Genomic DNA, 14,249 nt, shown 5'->3' on the forward strand with positions numbered 1-14,249 from the left:
TTATGAGGCCTTGCCAGGAATTTCTAGCGGACCGTTGGGCACAGAGCAGAGGTCGCTGGTCCGACAGACTGGTCGTCGACGAACAACTAGTTCAAGCACTCGGCTGGTGGAAAGTGTCTACTCACCTAACGAGAGGGATGCCTCTACTGGAACCAGAGTTCCAAAAGACGGTGGTGACGGATGCATCGCTGAGCGGATGGGGAGCTCATCTGGATATGTTACAGGTACAAGGCCAGTGGTCTTTGCAGGAGTCCTCCCTGCATATCAACCTGCTAGAACTGAGAGCAGTGCGATGGGCTCTGAAGTCTTTTCTTCCGCAACTGAGGGACTCGGTGGTGCGTGTCATGACGGACAACACCACTACGATGTTCTACTTGAGGAAACAAGGAGGGACACGTTCCAGGTCCCTATCGACAGAGGCACAGAAAATCTGGCATTGGGCCCTTCAACACAACATACAAATCTTAGCATTTCACCTACCAGGAGTGAAAAACGTGGAAGCCGATGCCCTCAGCAGAGAAATGAACGAAGTTCACGAATGGGTGCTGAACGACCAACAACTTCAACAAGTATTCAAGGAATGGGGACACCCTTCCATAGACCTGTTTGCAACGAAGAACAACAAGAAATGCCATCAGTACGCAAGCAGATGGCCTCAGCAGGGCTCACTGGGGGATGCGTTCTCATTCCCATGGACGAACAAATTCCTGTACGCATTTCCTCCTTTTCCCCTTGTCAGGAGGACGTTGCAATGGATCCTCAGGTACCCATGTCGGGTAATTCTGGTGGCCCCATACTGGGCCAGACAAGTGTGGTTTTCAGACCTACTACACTTAGCGGCGGCGGAACCGATGAGATTCCAGAAGACCCCCGACCTTCTGTCTCGACAGGAGGGTGTCGTTTGGCATCACGACCCGGACAGCCTCAAGTTGACGGCCTGGCTCCTGACTTCGCCGAATTTGGTCGGCTAACGATTCCGGAGGACTGTCGACGTATCCTGCAAGCGGCAAGAGCACCTTCCACAAACGCCTCATACGCGTACAAATGGAAAAGGTTCTGTCAATGGTGTGAGGATCAACCAGGTTTGGCCCCGCAATCGATTAGGCCGGAACAGCTCCTTCCATACTTGCTGTTATTAGCTCAAATGGGCCTGTCGGTGTCGTCAATAAAAGTACACCTAGCAGCCATTTCCAGGTTTACTCGTCGACGGCACTCGGCACCATTGTTCAGCGACCGCCTGATTAAGCACTTCCTTAAAGGCCTCTTTCGGAGTTTCCCTCCAGAGAAGAAATTTCCACCGGAGTGGAGCCTCAATCTGATCTTAACGTCTCTTATGAAACCTCCGTTTGAGCCAATGTCATCATCGTCTCTGAAGTTTCTGTCGTGGAAATTGGCCTTCCTGGTGGCCATCACTTCAGCCCGACGTATCTCAGAAGTTCAGGCTCTAATGGTGGACCCACCATACTTACGATTTTTCAAGACCAAGGTAGTCCTAGCCACTAACCCACAGTTCATACCAAAAGCTCCTTCGGTGTTTCATAAACACTCTTCTATCGTGTTGCCTACGTTTTTTCCGGAGCCATGCTCGGGAGCGGAGCGCATGCTACACACATTGGATGTAAAAAGGGCTCTCAAGTTTTATCTTCATCGTACGCAACCGTTCAGAGAAACGAGACAGCTGTTTGTGGCCTATGGGTTGGGTGCTAGAGGAAAAGCCATTTCAAAGCAAGGACTTTCAAGATGGGTGTCATCTACCATCTCGTACTGCCATTCCAAGGCAGGGAAGCCTCTTCTACGACGGCCAAGAGCTCATTCAACTAGAGCAGCGGCATCGTCGACGGCACTGTGGGCCGGAGTCCCTCTAGGGGACATCTGCATGGCGGCTACCTGGGCGACTACACACACCTTTACCCGCCATTACTGCCTGTCGCAGCAACATGCCGAAGACACCCGGATGGGACAGGCGGTGCTTCGACACCTATTCCAGTAAGGTAAGCCCCGGCTGCGGGGTGGCATCCTGTGGAATTTATGACTGTATGTGGTCAGTTTTTTCCCTATGTAAACTATTACTGATGTATACATAATCTTAGGGAACGGCCTTTTGCGAAGAATGTATAGGGGTTTGCATGCACACCTCCTCTTGGGGGTAGTACTGCTATGTAATCTATTCAAAGCATGTGAATCCATGAAAGATCCAATGCTGGAGAAGGGAATAGTTTCTTACCTGTAACTCCATTTCTCCAGCATTGGTATCTTTCATGGATTCACATGCGCCCACCTGCCTCCCCTGATCATGCAAACCGGTTTCCCCACTACTTTGGGGGCCGAAATCTGAGGGAGCGCGGGGGCGGGGCCTGTATTTATATCATGACGTCCTGACGGCACGGGCACGCATGATACAAAACGAGGTGGATAGGACGCATAAGCGTCGAAAAAGTTTTCCTACGGGAAAGGGTCTATATAATGTACCGGGGATTCCCAGCCTGACGACGGGGAATATTCAAAGCATGTGAATCCATGAAAGATACCAATGCTGGAGAAATGGAGTTACAGGTAAGAAACTATTCCCATCTTTTTCAGCTGGGCTTCAAGGATAAGCAGCTTCAAGTTTCAACTTCAGCTTCTGAACAATTTTGGTAAGTGAGAGGTCCCAAGATATACAGATCTGTCCCTCATTCTACACTGCTGGGCGAAGCTCAGTCAGCCAATCGGTCAGAAGGGCATTCTTTCATGCAGGCAGGCAGCCAATCAGGCTCACAGTGCATTTTCGCCATTCACTTCCACCCAGACACCCATAACAAGGAATGTGGATAGGGACAAGCACCCAGCCTTTCAGCACACCACACCACACTACACCACACCGCATTCATGTCAGTTTCAGGCAGGGCTGTCTCATTCTTTGTGTCACACACAGACATCCTTAACATGGAATGCATATTGATCACACACTCCATTCACCCAGGTCCCACCCCAAGGGTGTACCCACAACATACATTCAGTGGGAAGGCTCCAGCCAGTCTGGCCTGGACTTCCCCACAATACCATATATAGTTCTTCCACCCAACAGCCAGTCGTGGGAAGGGACAGAGTCAGGGCTTCCTAGGACTTTGGGAAAACAAGGTAACAGGTAATAGAAATCAAGAGGCCACAGGGGCCATCTTGTCTCCTATCAGGAATCCACTGATTCCTATAGCAGGGAATGGGTATCCCAACATGGAGGATACTCAGAGCCCCTGTCACATTCAGCATGGAGCTGCCAACAGCCCATAGCCTGCTCTGCGGGCCACACACAGGTGCCCAAAAACATACACTAGTGTACAGGGTTGTACTTCACCCATGGGTGCCATAATGGTATCCCAAGTGTCTCTGTTCACCACAACCAAAAAGAGGAAGAGCTGCACTGCCAGGAGTCCCACATGGACTCCTGTGCAGAAAACACATGCTGGAGTCATTCTTACCATTTAGACCAAGTATATGTGAGAAAGAGGTAGCCAGATCAGTGGGATTTAAATACTCCAAACCATATCCATCTAAAGAAAGAGAGCCATTTGGAATATTTAATGACTGGCAAATGTGACTTGTTAATTGAGTTGCTACTTTTAGAAGCAAAGCTGGGATTTGAGCACATGGTGCCATTTCTGCACTTGACCAAACTGTGTTCCGGTTCTTGTCAAGGTGCAAATATTTGTGAATGCCTGACCTGAAGTGAAATAATACAATGCTTTGTAGCCCTGACTTGGAAAGTAAACAAATTGTATCATACCCCAACATTTCAAAAAACTTTTTTTTGACATGCTGCAGGTGACTGAATTTAGCTTAATGTTCTCCGTCATCAAGGGAAGCATGAACGTACCAGAACACTAATTGATGCAAGCCTACACAATCTCATGTGCGTTTTTCCACTGCATTTTAATTTAAAGGTGTAGCTACTCCCAACACAGACGTGACAAATAAGCGGATCTGAATGTAACCTTGCTTCAGGCCTGTGAATTTGGGTTGACTCTTTTCTTTCTAGGACCCCTTCCAATCAAAAGGCCTGCAACAGGGAGGCAATGGCCTAATCAATTTCCCCAGAGGGTACATATTTTCACAGAAGACTGCACAGTACTGTGCAGTGAGATAAGATGATTTGTCCAGGATCACTGTCTCGTCTGGTCGTAAAGCTGGTCATGGGCATCAACATTTTTGTTCCACAATCTAGTGCAGGTAAGTGGATTTGTAACACACTCTGTTAGGGTTTTTTGCAAAGGTTACTGTCTGTGTCAGGATTTAGGAAAGCCCACCATGGATGAACAGGGTTTACACCTTTTAGGATTAGCCTGAAATACCCAAGGTTTGGTAGTGATTGAGCAGCCAGACTTAGTCTAAGGAGGGAGGAGGGCTGTAGTTGGGTATGAAGACCTCGGAGCATACTGTGAGAAACCTGAAGGTGTCTCGCCCACTAGTCCCCGAGGATCTGTCATCCAGCTGGCCAGGACACAGCCATCGCTTTTGGATCCAGTTCTTGCAGTTGGACCATTGCGGGAGGATCACCTGGTTGAGGGCTATTCAGGGACTGGGAGTGGGACACCGGATGGTGAAACACGGTATCCACTTCTAACACCTTTTCTCCAGCATGGGGTCTGGCATAGATTCACATGCTAATGAATATTCCCTGTTGTCAGGCTGGGAATCCTCGGTAACAGAAAAAAGTTTTTTTAGTTTCTAAACTGTCTTTCTCTTATAAACCAATAACTGAGCTCTGGGTGATACTACCCCCAGCCAATGACTGCTCTCTACCTAAGCCCCTCCTCTGGCAGCCATCTTCAGATTTTTACAGCATGTTCAAGTGTTGGGAGTCCTCTTGTTTAGCTGTCAAGCTTTTTCTGCGTTTTTCTGCTTTTTGGAAGAGTTTACTCTATTTTTCGGTCAATCGAGCCTTGTGCTCCATTGATCAACCTTCCGATTAAGGGGGACCCGTTTTTCAGATTCTTCAGCGCTCCTCAAGGGTGGATTTCGACAAGTTTCTTCGTGGAGGATTCCAGAAGATTCTTCAGGCCTACGCCGCATGGACCATATCAGAGGAGAACGATTCAACCCCGCTTTTCAAGTTTTGCTTCGACTGAGGCTTATGGAATGTCTTGTCGGATGACAGGCATTCCCAGTGCCTTTACTGCCTGTACCCGGTGCACATGGAGGAAGATTGTGCGTTTTGCCTGGAGATGGCAGCTCTCACCCTGAAGGATCGGCATAGATGGCTGAAGGAGTGGCTACAGGCCAATGCCCCTGCTCTGGGTGGGTCCCAGGAGCATGCCTCTCCAGGTTCCAAGAAAGCTGAGCTGGCTTCTAAGACCGTTGAGGGTGCCCCTTCCGCAGGGGTACAACAGAAGGCTAAGTACTGCGAGTCTACCGCCCCTGGGAGCATCGTTGCGGCGGGCTCCCCGGCGGCCAGGGCGCGGCTGACGTCGCCTGCAACTTCGGTCACCAGCCAGCAGTCAGGATCGTCGGCGACGAGGAAGTCTGACCATCCTGGAAAACTCGAGGAGAAGCCCAAGACCGACCTGCTGGAGAAGGCCAAAAGGGATTGGGGCACGGACCCTCTCCCTAAGGAGAAGGCCAAGCAGGACAAGGCGTCCTGGACGCCCATGGCCAAGCGGGACAATGGACCATTCCTGGCCGTGAAGGCCTAGGTAAACCCGGCGAAGGCTCAGCCTTCCATCGTGGGGGTAGTGGCGTCTCTCACAAAGGCTGCCCAGGTGGTTCCGCAGGACGCAACCCCGAAGGTGAGGGTATTCTTTCTTCCTAGGAGGGAGGCTGCCTTGCGGTCCCTAAAGAAGAGAGAAGACCTCGCAGAAGATGATGCTGGTCATCTCCCCTTTGGAAGCGAAGAAAGGCGGGGAGGCGCAGAGCCCCTCCAGGGTACAGATATCTCCTCAGAGGAGGAGCTCATCTGCCTTCAAACCATCCAGGAGGAGGAAAATGTAGGGAGCAGGTCCTACAACGAGGGCGACGATGAAGGCGACGCCGGCGAGGATACCGTCGAGGAAGAGCAGCAAAGCGACAAGGTCCTGGGCGCCTTGCTGGTGCACCAGCTGCCTATTCTGCCCCAGCCTCAGCTGCCGCCTAGAGATCTCTCGGTGGACATTCTCTCTGCACTGCATACTCTGGTCTCTACAGACTAGGACGCCTATCGTGCCGGCGGTCCCGCCTGCAGTGCCGGCGACGGCCGAGCCTCTGGCAGCGGAGAAACCACCAGCCAAGAGGAAGAGGCACCCTGTGCCTCCTTGCTACCCCTAGCCTCCCCCCCCAAAGGGATGAGATGGACCCCGATACGACAATGGTGGGATGGGGCACCTCCCGTCTCCTCCCCCCAGGTCGTCGTCGCCGGACGAGATCGGCTCATTTCACTCTATGATCTCCAGCGCTTCGTAGCTCTTCCAGCTCGCTCCGGAGAAGGAGGGCTTCTTGTACCAGCGTCGCGAGGCGAAGAGAAAGACCATCCTCTCGGTCCCACTCCTGGATGACATCTGGGACGAGGGCTTGTCCCTCATGAAGAACCCTTCTACAGCCCCAGCAAAGAGGGATCGCCTTGAGAAGAAGTACAGGGTGCCGTACTCTGCTCCCAAGTGCTTGCTGGCCCAACCGTCACCGGACTCTGGTATCGGCTGCAGCCAAGAAGTCCTCATCGGGCTCTTCTTCCTCAGCAGCGCTCTGGACAGCGAGGGGAAGAAATGAGATGCCATGGAAAGACGGGTTATCTTCTCTGCGGCCACTACCATCAAGGCTGACAATGCCCTCACCATTGTAGCGCGGTACGACCTCGAGCTATGGTTAAAGATTGGTCCCAACCTGGACTTCCTCCCCGACGACAAGAGGTCAGAAGCATTTGAAATTCTGCAGGAAGGTGAGGTGGCATCGGACCACACCATCTCGGTGGCCACGGACAACGCCGACGCAGGTTTCCGCCAGATGGGCAACAGCGCTTGCCTTCGTCGTCATGGCTGACTCAAGGCCACCTTCTTCCGGCAGGATGTGCAGGCAAGGGTTTTGGACATGCCCTTTGGTGGCGACAATCCAGCCCTGCCGCTCCTCAGCCCAGGAAACCAACAGGGGCCGTTCCAAGGCTTTCAAAGGAGGACGTCATCGTAGACCAGGGCTGCAGGGCGACCCATCTGTCCAAGTGGGATTTAACTGGCCGTGGCGTCTGGACCCCACCCGTGCACCCCGGTGGGAGGCCGGCTGGCGAACTTCGTGTGGAAGACCATCTCCACTGACCGTTGGGTGCTGGCCGCTCTTGCCCACGGACACACCCTGGAATTTCAACAGAAGTGTCCTCGAATTCTGCCTTTGGCCCGGCAGGAAGACCACGTCTCTCAGCTGCTGCTGGAGGTTCGGGCCATGCTCAAAGGCGCAATAAAGCTCGTCCCAAAGAGGCTCCGGGACTCTGGAGTGTACTCCAGGTTCTACCTTGTGAAAAAGACGACCAGGGGCTGGAGGCCCATCCTCGACCTCTGACGACTTGACAAGTACATCGGTTCCCAAAAGTTCTGCATGGTCACTCTTCAGCACGCGCTCGGTCAACTCGAAGAGGGAGACTTTCTGTTGTTGCTGGTCTTGGAGCATGCGTACTTCCACATCCCAATCCACAAGGGACACCCCAAGTTTCTGCAATTTCGTTTTTCAGGGGAAGCATCACCAGTTCAAGGCCCTTTCCTTTGGACTGAAATCGGCGCCAAGGATCTTCACCAAGTGCCTGGCGCCGGTGGCGGCGCATCTGCGACTGCAAGGGATCCACGTCTACCCTTGGACAACTGGCTCATCCGGGCCAGTACAAACGACATCGCCGTCGACCACATGGCGAGGAATTTCCATCTACTGACGGATCTGGGGTCCTCGGTGAACTATGCAAAGTCCTGCTTGACTCCATCGCAGGACGTGCTGTTTCTGGGATCCCGCCTCGACACTGTATCGTGCCTGACGTCCCCGTCGGAAGAACGGATAGGAGCCATCTTGGGCAAGGTGCAACAGCTATTAGCACTGAAGATCCACACTGTGAGGACCATCAAGTCTCTAGTCAGCGTGATGTCCTCTTGTATCTATCTCCTTCAACTTTGCAGGCTACGGTTGCGTCCATTACAGGAGTTCCTCGGCGACCGTTGGATACAAGTGTCAGGAAGCTTCCAGGACAAGATCACGCTCAATGAGGGCTTCCGTCGAGCGATAAGGTGTTGGGGAGTTTGCTCTCTGTCCAGAGGTGCGGATTTCCAGATCCTGCCGTACGAGGAGACTGGCACGACGGACGCCTCTCTGGAAGGATGGGGAGCTCACACTGGAAGTCTCCACGCCAGAGACCTGTGGCTGCCGGAGGAGAAGTCGTTGCACATCAACGTGCTGGAGCTTCAAGCAGTGTTTTGGGCACTGAAGTCCTTCCTTCCATCCCTTATGGGCAAGGTGGTGCGGGTCTTCACGCACAATACCACCACAATGTTTTACATCGGGAAGGGGGACAACAGATCCTCAGTGCTCTCCAGAGAGGCGCAGGACCTGTGGAACTGGGCCGTCGCCATGGGGATGTTCCTTATTCCATTTCATCTGGCAGGAGTAAAGAAGACCATCGCCAACTCTCAAAGCAGGAAGCTACGCTCATGCCACAAGTGAAAACTTCAGCAGGACCCAGTAGATCACCTGTTCTGCAGATGGGGCAATCCCCAGATCGATCTATTTGCAACGGCGACAAACACCAAGAGCCAGAGGTTGGCCAGCAGGTTTCACCAGCCGGGGAGCAAGGGGGATGCATTCTCATCCCGCTGGGACAGCCTGTTTCTGTATGCATTCCCTCTGTTGCTTCGAGTCATCAATCAACTCAGACGTTACTGGTGCAGGATGATCCTTGTTGCACCAGCGTGGCCGAGGCAGATCTGGTACCCGGACCTGCTCAGCATGTCGGCGTCCCCTCCAGTCAAGCTGCCAGTGGCCGCAGATCTTCTCTCCAGGAAAGGAGGTGCAATCCTGCACCATGACCCAGGATATCTGAACCTGAAGGCCTGGCTCCTGCAGCATTAGAGTTTTGGGGTTACGGTCTTCCAGCGGACTGAAAGGAGGTACTCGCCATGGGCAGGGCGTCATCTACTTTAAAATCACTATGGGCTCAAATAGAAGCGATTCACAATTTGGTGCCGTTCGCAGAAGATTGACCCTCTGAGGGTCACGGGCCCTCAAGTACTTCCATATTTGCTGTCATTGGCTAAATCGGGGCTGGCTCACACCCCCATCAAGGTTCATCTGGTGAATATCTCCCGCTACATCAGATCTCTGGGACGGAATTCATCAAGGGACTGTTAAACTCATTCCCGCCGGTGAAGGCTCCGGCCCCGGCGTGGAAACTCAATGTGGTACTGACTAGGCTCATGGGAGCTCCGTTCGAACCTATGCATTCTGCTCCGCTCAAGTTTGTGTGGTGGAAGACCGCTTTTCTCGTGGCAATCACCTCTGCACGACGAGTGGATGAGATCCAAGCGTTATCCTGTAAACCACCTTACTTGATTTTCCACGAGACGAGGGTGGTGCTGCGTATGCACCCCCCCTTAATGCCGAAGGTGCCGTCAGACTTTCATTTAAATGAGCCCTTGGTGTTACTTGTATTTTTTCCGACGCCTTTGTCCGCATGCTGAAAGGACTTTGCACTCGCTGGATGTGGCTAGAGCGCTGAAGTTTTATGTAGCCCGCACAAAGAGTTACTGGAAAACTTCTCTGCTTTTTGTGAACTTTTGGTCCTGTGAACCATGGGAAGGCCCTGTCGAAGGCTTCCGTTTCCAGGTGGCTATCTGGCTGTATAACTCACGTTCACTGGTTGGCAAACCGACCGTTGGCTGGCCTTCAGAGAGCCCATTCTATCAGAGCGATCGCTGTTACTACAGCATTCCTGTCTGCTCTCGGCTGGCTGCTGCGGAATCCTCTATAGCCTTAGTCTGTTGTGCTTTTTATATTAACACGCGTGACTTAGTCTACATGTACTATGTGCGTCATTTTCTTGGCCTGGACAGAACATCTACAGTCTGGACCTGCTCTTGAGCTTAGTTTTGCAGTGCACACACGATGTACCTATGTGAAAACTCAAGTGACAGGCATTGTCTTTACTACTTGATTATTTCCATTCGAATGCATGGGCTTCCGCTTGACAACCATACAAGGCGCGGTGTTCTTTTCTGGCCTATTTCAAATGCCATTATATTGGATGCATTTTCTGAAGGGGTCTAGGTGCGACAATTGCTTTGGTCACTTTAACCGCATATCGTGCTTCCTGTTCAAAGGTGCTTATCAGTGCAGAAGCATCTCTTTGCCTTGCTATGAGCTCATCTACAACAGGAAGCTGCCACCTGTGGGTGGCTTTTTTCTGTTGGAATAGGGGAAAATGTTTGCCTTTAGCTGGCCCTAACAGCACGCGTTTGAGTCTACAGTTTGTCTGATTTTGTTCTTTGGAAGCCAAGCTCGCATTGTATGTGAATGCGTGCTATTTGCCAATGGACACCCATAGCTTATTACTACGATGGTGTCGGCACCATGTGTATTTTCAAGGCATTAAACCGTTGAAGACAAGACGCTGCTATCCTGTGGTTAAGAAGAGGAATCTATCATGTCTTGTTAATCGCCTTTGCTATAGCTACGGAACAAGCTATGCGCTTGCTTTTTGCTGAACCCGCAAGCGTTATTCATCAATGATAATATATTGTCTACAGTAAATGTCTAACTGTCTTCTGACACTAGCCCTTCGTGTACTTTGTATTCTGTGGCACAGCTGTTTTAGCTTGTTTGTAACATTTGTAAATCATGACACTGCTGCCACTTTACGTGCTACCAAATCTGAAGATGGCTGCCACAGGAGGGGCTTAGGTAGAGGGCAGTCATTGGCTGGGAGCAGTATGACCCAGAGCTCAGTGATTGGGTTTATAGGAGAAAGACAGTTTGGAAACGCAACTGAAATTCTTTTTTCTGTTACCGAGGATTCCCAGCCTGACAACAGGGAATATTCATGAGCATGTGAATCCATGCCAGAGCAGTTATAGGTAAGTCATTTGTTCTTACCCGATCCTATTTAGGAACTCGACTCCTCCCCCGCACCCCTGCCCCTTAGAACACAAACACTTTCTCACTGACAGCCCGCTCTAAGGGAAGACTAACACCTGAGCTGTGTATCTGACATGTCCCAATACTATTGTCAGGCGAGGTCAGGTAATTATCGACAATCACTCAAACCTGACTTCATTACACTTCCCTACACAGATAAAAGGCAGAGCGCCAGAGCACACTCTGAGCGAGGCAAAGCACACGAGGCAACAGCAGTTTTGAGGTGGCGGCTGAGCAAGAGAGCAAGGGCGGTAAAACCGAAAGCGATGGCAAGGAGGGAAGTTCCCTTGCCCTTTTCGTCAAGGAACTGTTACTTTCACGAAAGCTCGAGAGACAGCGTGAGACCAGGAAACTGGGCTGATGAATCCTGCACCGTGTGTCGGAAATGCCTGGGTCCCTCCCACGTCAATAATCAAGGCGGGGAGAATCACCAGCCGCTGTGGTACTGTCCTTGGCTCTAGGAACACAGCTGCTTCAGTGAAGCAACATAGCCGGTGAGTTGGGGAGACCGATACAAGGCCGGTCTATGTTGAAGCCAAGGTTGCAAGTGGCAATATTGTATGGTGAGCACTGGAACCAACATTGTTAAAACGTATGTGATAGGAGACGCGAGTGAAGTTAAACAGCTGATGAGTGATTGAACTTTATAGTAAGCTACAATAGCTTTGTCAGAGTGGTCCGGAACCGCGAAGGTCCCTGTAAGGTATCCAGCTGAGGAGTAACAAAAGTAGATCAATTTGATCCGAGCCCGGCGAAAGAAGATAATTTGAAAGTGAACGAATAAAAGTGAATCAAATTGGTCCTACGACAGGTGAAGCAAAATCCTGTGCATAGTCGAAAGTCTTCGATTTTGACAAAATGGAAAAAGTTTGGAAAAATACATGTATCTGGTCTGAGCTCGGCAGACTGGGACCCAGGTGACCAGTGAATCACTTAAGGTTTTGTATTAAAGTGGGTCTGAACTCGGCAGAGGGGGTCCCGGGGTGAATTGAAAATCACCGAAGAAGGTGTACACATAGGAGAAAGGAACTTTTGAATGTTTGTCGTATCAGGCCCTCTGAAGTAAGAGACTTTGAATGGCAAAGAGACTTTGGTACAGAATACCTGGATACTGAGATTTGAACTGCATCCTCGTGCTAGAGAAGCCAGAGACTGTGCTTAGCTCGAGTATGCCGCCTTGTGCCATGCTGAAAACCTAGGGGAAGGGAAGCCAACGTCTTGAATATCCTGACATATCATTTCATGAACACTTTGCTTTTGCATAACATTTTCACCCACTATTTGTATTTAGAAGTAAGGATTGGCAATATGTTTATTGGTATAGGCCCTTTTATTTTGATAAGACAAGACTAGGACTGCATTATCATTATTTGATGGTCGTAGCCTTCTCCCATCTTTAGATTTAGGTTTGAGAGGCGTCAAACCCAATTTCAATAAACACCCTTGAACTGGGATCACTTGTGTCTGTCTTACTGTTTGATACATGCCCCCCCTCCCGCCTTGTCCCCCAAGGAGGCCCTTTTGCCCTCCTATACAGACATGTTTGTTGATGAACAAGGAACCTTGTGTTTGGCAGACGGAAGAAAATGTTCACATTTTGCTAATTCCTTAAAGGTTAGGGCAGGGACTTGCAGGGGCTAGTCTTGTAGCACCGGGCATTATCATGTCTACACATGAGCCAGGGGTATGCCACTAGGAGCTGTTATTTGATGTGAGGCTTAGATGCACTCAACCTGATGGTGCTTGAGAATTGACTTGCCTCTTGATGGGCTTGATCTTTTTTTAACGTTCGAGCATGAGGTCTTCAGCCTAAGAAAAAGGAGCATGTTTTAGGTGACCCTCCCGTTATGCTCTCTCACAAAATTTCCGATTCCAAAAGGACTTCTTTCCACCTCAACATATCACCCAGTAGACATGGGGAAAACAAAGAATTGGGTTCCTTTCAAAATTCTCCACAGCTTCTTCCTTTTCTGAAGACAAAGCCAAGCAGCAACGTAAAGGTTATATTCCACACCACCCCAGCATGGGCCTCGGAGGGGCAGGATTACATTCCATGTGGAAGGTTGGGGGTTGAGGGGCATAGCCTTAGCACTTGGGTCTTGTTGCTGAACATCCAAGACTATGGCTCGGCGCTTCCACTTTCATCTCATTCTCACCCATTTCTCATTCAGGTTGGTTCTCTTCCCCTTTTGCAGTAGGGTGCCGAACTACTGGAGATGAGAACAATGGAAACTGGAATCCGGCAGGAAAGGGACTATGGTTTCTCTTTGAGAGTGTTTAGTGTTGTGAAACCCAACCAGGTAATTAGTTCATCATACTATTCTGAGGCCCCTCCCAGTTCAACCTTCTCCTTCCCCCAGTATCTGTAGAATTATTATATTCCCGTTCTGTTTCTTCTGCTTCTCACTCAGCTCGTCACCAAAGGTTTTTAACAAATTGATAGAAGTGTTGGCTTCTGACCTGTGCCTTAGGTGTGTCCATGGCTGTTCTTATTTGGACATGCTGCTCCATCCTTCCATGCCTCGGGTGGAAATGTGCTACCCGAAGCATTTAGATTGTGTTTTTGCCCCTGACCACTCGGAATACATGAATCTTCCATGATGGCACTTCAAAGCCTGACTTTCATTGGCTTTAAGTGAAAGGCAGCATGGGATCTTTTTTCAGCTGATGTTCAGGAAACTCAGTGTTTTTGTCTCAGTGCAATTGTTTGGTGGTTCCAAAGGCTTCTCTGTCTGCTAGTTTTGTGCTTATTGGCAGCTCCACATGTTAATTTCAAAGTGCGCTAACATCAGCTGCACCCTAACAGCTTGAGGTGCTAAGCCAGCCATCCTGACTCTTCTGTTTTCTAACCCTTTTTCGGGAATTCACTTTGCTTTCTATTGATGCAGCCAGTGAACTAATCTACTGGTGGGATTCCCTTAGTAAATATGCTAATAAAAATGACGTTTTAGGCATGTACATCCATGTTGTGCCCGTTTAAGTTCTATATGTATGTGTCCAGAGTTTCAGGCACACAGTACATCTTAATGGTTAGTAGATGTGAAGTAAACACTTTCTATTTTTTTGAGGTGCATACACATAAAAGTAAACATGGGAAACATTGAGCAAAATATGGCAATAAGTACTAACAGAATGGACCTAAAGTA

General features: G+C 50.2%; 1 protein-coding gene across 1 annotated transcript in view; it reads left to right on the top strand.

Annotated features, from left to right (window-relative positions):
• USP12 (ubiquitin specific peptidase 12) overlaps positions 1-14,249 on the top strand; it is a 739,696-nt gene that overhangs the window by 260,025 nt on the left and 465,422 nt on the right. The window lies entirely within an intron of this gene.

The sequence above is a fragment of the Ambystoma mexicanum genome, chromosome 7q (genome assembly GCF_040938575.1).
Source record: "Ambystoma mexicanum isolate Mex_15411 chromosome 7q, UKY_AmexF1_1, whole genome shotgun sequence".
Taxonomy (NCBI): Eukaryota; Metazoa; Chordata; class Amphibia; order Caudata; family Ambystomatidae; genus Ambystoma; species Ambystoma mexicanum.